The following is a 9,171-nucleotide window of genomic DNA, read 5'->3' as shown; positions in this document are numbered from 1 at the left end:
TTCACTTGATATCATAACCATATTCACTTGATGATCATTATTCTCAGTTTTGTCATTGTGACTTGCTGAGCTAGTTAGCTCATTTGTGCGATGTTGTTTATACTCTTTCCAGTTAAAAAGGAACCAGTTGGTAGCAAGGATCCCCAGTCCAGTGCGAGAGCTAGGGATTAAGGCTGTTGAAGCTGAGCTAGTAGGCTTCTTTTGGAATAATGTAAATTTGTAAAAGTTTGTAATATGTTTAATACTCAGTTTGAGTTTGAATGGTTGGGATTTAATCGGTATGTAATATATTAGTGTGTTTGGCTTGTGTGCATACTTTAACCTGTTGCGATCCGTGGTAGTTGGTAAGTAGGGTCACTGCATATTATTATTATTATCTTTATTATTGTTATAAGCAGGTTGTAAACAGTGTGTGTGTGGACCCCAAACTTCTGACCCGGGTTTGGAGGGCGCCACAGGTTTGGTATTAGAGCTACAGGTTATAAGTTACTGACACAAGCCTAGGTTGATGGGAATGGGTAGAGGGTTAGGATTAGAAGTAAGGAATAGAGTGATAGAACGCCGAGAGGTTGAGTGTTACGGTATAACCAGTAGTAGTATAATTCGCGTCGTGGTTCGAGATTCTTATATTGCGATATAATTTCAGATAGCAGCAATGGCCGAATCTTTTATTCCTGTATCAGCTGATCACTTAGAGCCTTCAGTTGGAGCACCAGCATCGGATCCCCGTCCTGTTATTCCACCAGCATTGGCTATTCTACCTCCACCGGTGTTACTGCCCGTACCACTGCAGGCTATTCCACCTCCAGGTATGAGGCCACCTGTTAGAGGACCCCCACCTACTGATTCAGGCTTTATTAGTCATTCGGTTACAGGAGTACCTTTTCAGTTCTCTTCCTATCCTGTCCCATATCATCAGTTTGAGGCTTGCCTTATGGAGCAGCGATTCCTTCAGGGTCAGATTCAGGAGTTACTACATATCATGCGTACCAGAGAGGTTGGGAGTGGTGAGAGGCGACTCAGAGAGAGGCTACAGGCATTTCATAGAGCAGCTGCTGTGAAGATTGCTGAGGCTACACATGAGGACATCACCCCTGAATTCCTTGTGGAGTGGGCTAAGTGGGTTCTAGAGGAGTTTGAGGAGATTGGAGGTCCAGACTTGCCATGAGTCAGAGATTCTGAGCAGTATTGTTATGGTTATGTAGTATGTACAGTAGCGTGTAGTGTGTATCAGTAGACTTTTGAGTTGTATTTATAGACTAGCAATGTTGACTAGTGAGTAGGTTGTTGTACCCTTTTGCTTTTACTTTCGAAGCATTTTTACGCTTGTACCACCTAAAACTTTTGATCTATATATATTAGTACATTTTCTTTTCCAGCACTGTCATTTATTTTATCACACTTGTTTTACTTTACCTTATTTATTGCACCAGTTATACCCTGTGATACCATGTACCCTTTTTTCCATAACTGTTTATATTCTGTAAAGAAGCATGCAATTTACTTAGTTACAACTGTTTTCAAAAAGAGATATTTCTGTTTTACAAAACTTTTCCTTTATGCAAAGATTTGATTCAAAAGCTAAATAAATTGTTTGATTCTTTACAGAAAATGCCTCCCAGAAGAAATACCCGCACCCACACCCAGAATGAAGAAACCAACAACAACAACAATAACAACCAAGATGAGACAAACCAGAATGTGAACCCAGGACCCATAGACCCAGCAATAGCCCAGATTCTCCAAATCTTGGCCCAACAAATAGTTCACCTGGCACAACAACAACAAAGACAGACCAATTCCCAGGTAACTTTCAAAACTTTTCAGGCAGTAAACCCACCAGAATTCAAGGGTTCCTTGGAGCCAATTGAAGCAAATGTGTGGTTAAAGGAAATAGAGAAGGCATTTGCCTTGGTAAAAGTAAAAGAGGAGCAGAAGGTTGAGTTTGCAAGTTACTATTTGAAGAATGAGGCCACCTATTGGTGGGAGATGGTGAAGACATTGGAAGGTACAGATGTTATTACTTGGGAAAGGTTTAAGGAATTGTTTTTAGAAAAATATTTTCCTCAGTTTGTTCAAGACCAGATGGAGCTGAAATTTTTAGAGTTAAAGCAAGGAACTATGTCGGTGTCAGATTATGAGAGTAAATTTGAGGAATTGTCAAGGTATGTGCCGTCATATGTTGATACTGATAGGAAGAAAGCTAAGAGATTCCAGCAAGGCTTGAAGCGATGGATCAGAGGAAAGGTAGCTATCTTTGAATTGGAAACCTATGCAGGAGTTGTACAAAAGTCTATGATTGCGGAGACAGAAAGTGAGATCTCACAGAAGGAGAAAGAGAGCAAGAAAAGGAAGGTTGAGGGAAGTGAGGGTCAGTCACAACCAGGGAAGTTTCCAAATTTTAAGAAGGGCAAGTTTCAGCCAGGGAGAAATTTTAATTTCAAGAGACAAAATGCAGGAGATGGAGGCCAGGGCAACCGTCCAGCTAATGTGAATCAGCCGAATCAGTTGAGATTAACTTTTCCAGATTGTCAAGTTTGTGGAAAGAAGCATGGGGGAGTTTGTAACAAGTTGAACGTGGTATGTTTCAAATGTAATCAGAAAGGGCACTATTCGAGAGAAAGCCGAAATCAGCCAGCAAGAGAGCCAACAAATAAGGATCAACCTATCCGGAATCCCGCAGTGAAGGTTCCAGCCATTGGATTTACGTGCTTCAAATGTGGAAAGCCAGGACATATGGCCAGGGATTGTAAGACACCAGCCCCAGCCAGTAATGCATTGAGGATTATAGGATCTACCCCAACAGTGAATGAGACTCCAAGGGCTAGAGTTTTCGACATGTCAGTGAAGGATGCTATCCAGGATACAGATGTCGTGGCAGGTATGCTCAATGTGAATTCTTTATATGCCAAAGTTTTAATAGATTCAGGAGCAACTCAATCGTTTGTTTCACAAGATTTTGTTAGCAAGTTAAATTGTCCATTAGAGTATTTAAATGAAATAATGACTGTGGAATTAGCAAACCAAGAACGTGTAAATGTGAATCAAGTTTGTGGGAATTGTAAGGTTGAGATTTCTGGTAGTAAGTTTTGTGTAGATTTGATACCATTTAAGTTAGGAGAATTTGACGTTATATTAGGGATGGATTGGTTATCTAAGCACGATGCCCAGATAGATTGTCGAAATACGAAGGTAATGGTAAAGACACCTGACGAAAAGATAGTAACGTTCAAGGGCCAGAAACAAGTAAAGAAGTTCTTAACAATAATTCAAGCTAAGAAGTTATTACGGCAAGGATGCAAGCACTTTATAGCCTACGTGATTGACAAGAGTCAGGAGCCAGCAAAACTTGAAGATATTCCAGTAGTAAATGAATTTCCAGACGTGTTTCCCGACGAATTGCCAGGACTTCCTCCAGATAGAGAAATTGAATTTGCGATCGACTTAGCACCTGGAACAGAACCAGTATCCAAGGCCCCGTATAGAATGGCGCCCGTCGAAATGAAAGAATTAGTGAAGCAATTGCAAGAGCTGTTAGAGAAAGGAGTAATCAGACCCAGTGTGTCCCCGTGGGGTGCACCGGTATTATTTGTCAAGAAGAAAGATGGAAGCATGAGACTATGTATCGACTATAGGGAGCTCAACAAGCTTACAATCAAGAATAAGTATCCATTACCTAGAATTGATGATTTGTTTGACCAATTGAAGGGAGCCAAGTATTTCTACAAGATTGATTTAAGATCGGGATATCATCAACTGAAGATCAAGCCAGAAGATAAACCAAAGACAGCTTTTCGAACAAGGTATGGACATTATGAATTTCTAGTAATGTCTTTTGGATTGACCAACGCCCCGGCAGCATTTATGGACACGATGAACAGAATTTTCAAGGAATACTTGGACAAGTTCATTATTGTATTTATAGACGATATTTTGATCTATTCAAAGACGGAAGAGGATCATGCGGAACATTTAAGGACAGCTTTGGAGATTTTAAGGAAAAAGAAGTTGTATGCTAAATTCTCGAAGTGTGAGTTTTGGTTACAGAAGGTTCAGTTCTTAGGACACATAGTTAGTAATGAAGGGATCAAAGTGGACCCGGCAAAGATCGAGGCAATTACGAATTGGGAGAGAGCGAGAATACCCACCGAGGTAAGAAGTTTCTTAGGATTGGCGGGATATTATCGTCGACTCGTTCAAAATTTCTCGAGGATTGCCACACCATTAACAAAGCTTACATGAAAGAATGAGAAGTTTATATGGAACGACAAATGTGAGGAAAGTTTTCAGGAATTGAAGCGACGATTAATCACGACACCTGTTTTGTCACTTCCAGATGATCAAGGGAATTTCGTAATTTATAGTGATGCTTCTTACAAAGGATTAGGATGTGTTCTTATGCAATATGACAAGGTGATTGCGTATGCGTCAAGGAAATTGAAACCACACGAACAAAAGTATCCTACTCATGATTTGGAACTAGCAGCCATAGTGTTTGCTTTGAAGATTTGGAGACATTATCTGTATGGAGAGAAATGTGATATTTATACGGATCACAAAAGTTTGAAGTATATATTTACCCAGAAGGAACTTAATATGAGGCAAAGGAGATGGTTAGAGTTGATCAAGATTTATGATTGCTCGATTAATTATCATCCCGGTAAAGCGAATGTTGTAGCAGACGCATTAAGTCGGAAGGAAAGGTTAAATGTGTTGTCCGTACCTGAAGAGATATATAAGGAATTTCAGAAATTGGAATTGGAGATTAGAGTTTGCAAGCCTGAGGAAGTAAAAGTGTATAGTATGATTTTCCAACCGGAATTATTAGAGAAAATAAAGAAATGTCAGGAAGATGTAATGGATCAAGTTATAAATCATTTGGTAGGGGAAGAGTTATGCACGCAGAAAGATGACCAAGGTATTATGAGGTTTTCATCTAGAATTTGGATTTCACCGGTGACAAAGTTAAAGAATGAAATTCTACAGGAGGCACATAATTCAAGGTATTCCATGCATCCAGGAAGTACCAAGATGTATAGAGATTTAAAGAAGAATTATTGGTGGCCAGACATAAAGAGGGAAATTACGGAATGGGTTAACAAATGTTATACCTGTCAGAGGGTTAAAGCAGAGCATCAGAGACCAAGCGGATTGCTACAGCCATTGGAGATTCCAGAATGGAAGTGGGAACACATTGCCATAGATTTTATAGTTGGATTACCAAGGATAAGGGCTAATCATGATGCCTTTTGGGTTATAGTGGATAGACTTACCAAGTCAGCTCATTTTCTGCCTATAAATGAAAGATTTTCGCTCGACAAGTTAGTCCATATGTACCTAAAGGAAATTGTAGTTCGTCATGGAGTTCCAGTGTCTATTGTATCTGATCGAGATCCAAGATTTAATTCAAGATTTTGGAAGAGTTTTCAAGAATGTTTAGGAACAAAATTGAATATGAGTACGGCCTATCACCCATAGACGGACGGCCAAAGTGAAAGAACGATCCAGACAATCGAGGACATATTACGTGTTTGTGCTATTGATTTCAAAGGAAGTTGGGATGAGCATTTACCCCTGGTAGAGTTTGCTTATAACAACATTGGGATGCCACCCTATGAAGCCCTTTATGGACGCAAATGTAGATCTCCGGTATATTGGGACGAAGTAGGAGAACGCAAAATACTCGGACCTGAATTGGTGCAGCAGACAAAGAAAGTTGTTGAAATTATCCAGAATAGATTAATAGCCGCACAAGATCGTCAGAGGAAGTATGCAGACCAGTCAAGGAAGAACATGGAATTTGAAGAAGGGAGCTTGGTATTATTGAAAGTATTACCATGGAAAGGACTAACGAGGTTTGGGAAGAAAGGGAAGCTAAGCCCAAGATATGTCGGACCTTTTGAGATTTTAAAGCGCGTTGGCAAAGTAGCTTATGAGTTGGCGTTACCACCGCACATGGAGCACATTCACAATGTCTTTCACGTATCAATGATTAAGAAATACAATCCAGACTCCAGGCATGTAATAGAATATGAGCCAATAGAGCTTCAGGCAGATTTGTCATATGTAGAGAGTCTGATAGAGATTCTTGAGGAAAGAGAGAAAGTATTGAGAAATAAAGTGGTAAAGTTAGTAAGAGTATTATGGAGAAACCCAAAGGTTCAAGAGTCAACCTGGGAATTAGAAAGTGATATGAGAGAAAAGTACCCTCATTTGTTTTCTTAGGAGATTCTGAGGACAGAATCCTTTTAAGGGGGGAAGGATGTAATATCTGGGATATACCGTGTAATTATTTTTGCTAATTAAATAATTATTATGTGTGTTCAGTATCTACTCTGTGAATTAACTGTTAAGTGTTATTTGTATTTGAATATTCAAAAATAGTATTAATTGAGTATTTCAATTTTTATATATCCAAAATAAAATATAGATAATTGTCATATCTTCCTAACTATTTTTATGTTGATTTATGAATTTATATGAATCATATGAAATTTATAAAATCTTTTTCCGAGTATTTAAAATCTATTTTATAAAAACGGGAACCAACCGACGTCAACCGTTGTTACGTTTTTGGAACCCGAAACTCTTCCAAGAACTCCTTCCTAACCTAATTGTTATATTCCGAGCATTTTCCATGTTTCGACTTTTTCGATCCGGCGTACGGTTTGTCCTGCGCAGGTCGCAGCGCAATATTTTCGATACAGTATTCATTTCGGTAAATCAATAAAAACCCGTATTTTCGATAAATGGGAGCTTTTTATTAAACTATCACAATTATCACTTCGTAATACGTGTAACCAGGCGCTGAGACCAAGACCGTAGTACAAATTGTACTGATTTGGATAATTATCCCGAAAACCGATACCGTTTGGATCAGTTTTTACAAATAAACGTACCGTTTTATATCCGGAATGATCCAACGGGATACTAATTTTCCGTAAATATAAAAAGCCTTTTACCATATTTTATTTCGTATCAAAATCATTTGCAGACAGATAAATATATAATTTTACAGAGAAAAATCCTATATTCATAAACTGTTTCAAGAATCAAACCAACTTTTGAAGGTGTTATTGAACTTTGTTTGAAAAGCTCGAGTACTAGATTTGAAGGTCTTGAGAAGCTCTATCAGAATCTGTAATCCATACACCTGCAGAATCAAAGGTTTAATTTCTAAAAATTTATTTATTTTCGAATTATTTTTATGAAAAATATGAATTTTTGTTCGGATGATTGTTTGTATGATTTGATGATTGCATGTTGTAGAGCTTGTTTTCCTGATGATTTTGGTATATTATACGTCTGATTTGGAGTTCAATAACATGTTCAAATTTGAGTTTGATTTTCGAATTTTAAAATTAGGGTTTATAACCCGTATGAATGTTTTCAATTGAAATTTGGGGGTTTTTGATTCAGGGTTTATTAACTGTTCATTTATAGTGGGTTGTGTTCCTTATGAAATTTGCAATCGATTGATATATAGCTCGTTAACAGAGGATGCTTGAATCGAAGGGAGTTGTGTTTTAAAGATTTACGATGTTCGCCGGAAACCGGCGATGTTCTTGGCCAATTTTCGGCCAGAACAGGGATGAATAGAATGTTTTGATTACATGAACAAGTTCCTGGTGTTGTGTAGTGTTGATCTGGAGGTGTTGGTGGGGTGAGAACGCCGGGATCGTCTTCTCCGGCCACCCCCGATTTTCCGGCGACTGGAACTGCAAAATTGCAGTTTAGTCCATGTAGTTTTGAAGATGGTGAAGTTTAGTCCTTGTAGTTTGGAAAGTTTTCAAAAATAGGATTCCTGTTTATAAAATGTTTAAAAATCATATTTCCTATTTATTTTTATTATAAAAAATTATTTTTAATTTCTGAAAATTCTAAAAAAATTAGTATTTTAATTCCGAAAATTATTTTTAATTCAAAAATAAATCTGAATTAATTAGTTAATTAATTTCAGTTAATTTTTAATTGATTAATTGGTCAATTAATTCGAAAATTAATTGATTTAATTAATTATTAATTGATTTTAATTAATTATTTAATTAGATTTAATTATTTAAAAATGATTTAAAAATTCTGAAAAATAGTTTCGAGCTTTAAAATATTATTCTAAATTATTTCCAAGGCTCGATAATTATTATAAAATTGTTTCGGAGCCAGAATTGGCCAGCCGAACCTTTTTTATTAACCCGAAATTGATCCAACTGTTATGGATTAAAACTAATATATATAATTGCTGTATCTAATAAAAAGGAACGTGAGCTTCAAGGCTCGATTTGACTGCTCTTGTGTTTCGTGACTCAATCTGCCTTAACAAGATAAGATGCCTACGTACCTTGCTGATTACCAAGGATCAAGTCAAAAAACGTAGTTCTGATGTGTGGGGTGAGGCCCCTTATATAGATATTGGGAGTCCTTGAATTGGACTTGGTATAGGAGACTTGGTGGGCAAGTCTCATAATTAGAATGGACTTTGGAGTCCTAGATAGTAGGAAACTGATTCCTTATCCTTTTAGGTCCCCTTGAGGCTAATCTGTAAGGATTTATATCCTTATCGGGACTCTTCTCAATAGCTGATTTTTCCCTTATTAATTAATTACAAAATTAATTAATAATCAGGGTTTTTGGGCCTTCTTTGTTTCATCAGGCCTGATTTGGTCCATCAGGCCTGATCAGCATGTTAACCTTTCTGGTCTGAATGTCATACATCTTCTTATTGGGCCCAACAGCCCATACCTTGTATAATTAATGCAATATTTAATTATACAATCAGGATTTATTTATCCCTATCATTTGCCCCCCAACTTTTGGGAAACATTGATTAGGTTTCGCAAAAGTTAAGTCTGTTCATTCCCTTGCAGGGTTTCGTTTTTGCGTAAAGTGTGGAGCGACCTACATGTTTACAACGATTGTTCCTTTTGTTCAGGAATTATCTTAATTTCCAGGAACTTTTCCCTTAATTCCGGGATTTTTCTCTAACTTTTTGGATTTTCCCCTTAATTTTTGGGATTTATCCTTATTTTCTGAATTTTTCCCTAATTTTCTGGGATTTATCCTTAATTTCTGGATTTTTCCCTAATTTTCTGGGATTTTTCAGATTTCCAGCCCTTTTTCGACCAGGATCCTAGTCGAAATTTCGACCAGGATCCTAGTCGAAGTAAGGGGCAG

Source organism: Apium graveolens, chromosome 6 (genome assembly GCF_009905375.1).
Source record: "Apium graveolens cultivar Ventura chromosome 6, ASM990537v1, whole genome shotgun sequence".
In the NCBI taxonomy this organism is placed as follows: domain Eukaryota; kingdom Viridiplantae; phylum Streptophyta; class Magnoliopsida; order Apiales; family Apiaceae; genus Apium; species Apium graveolens.
The sequence above is the reverse complement of the archived record's forward strand: the minus strand, read 5'-3'. Positions refer to the sequence as shown.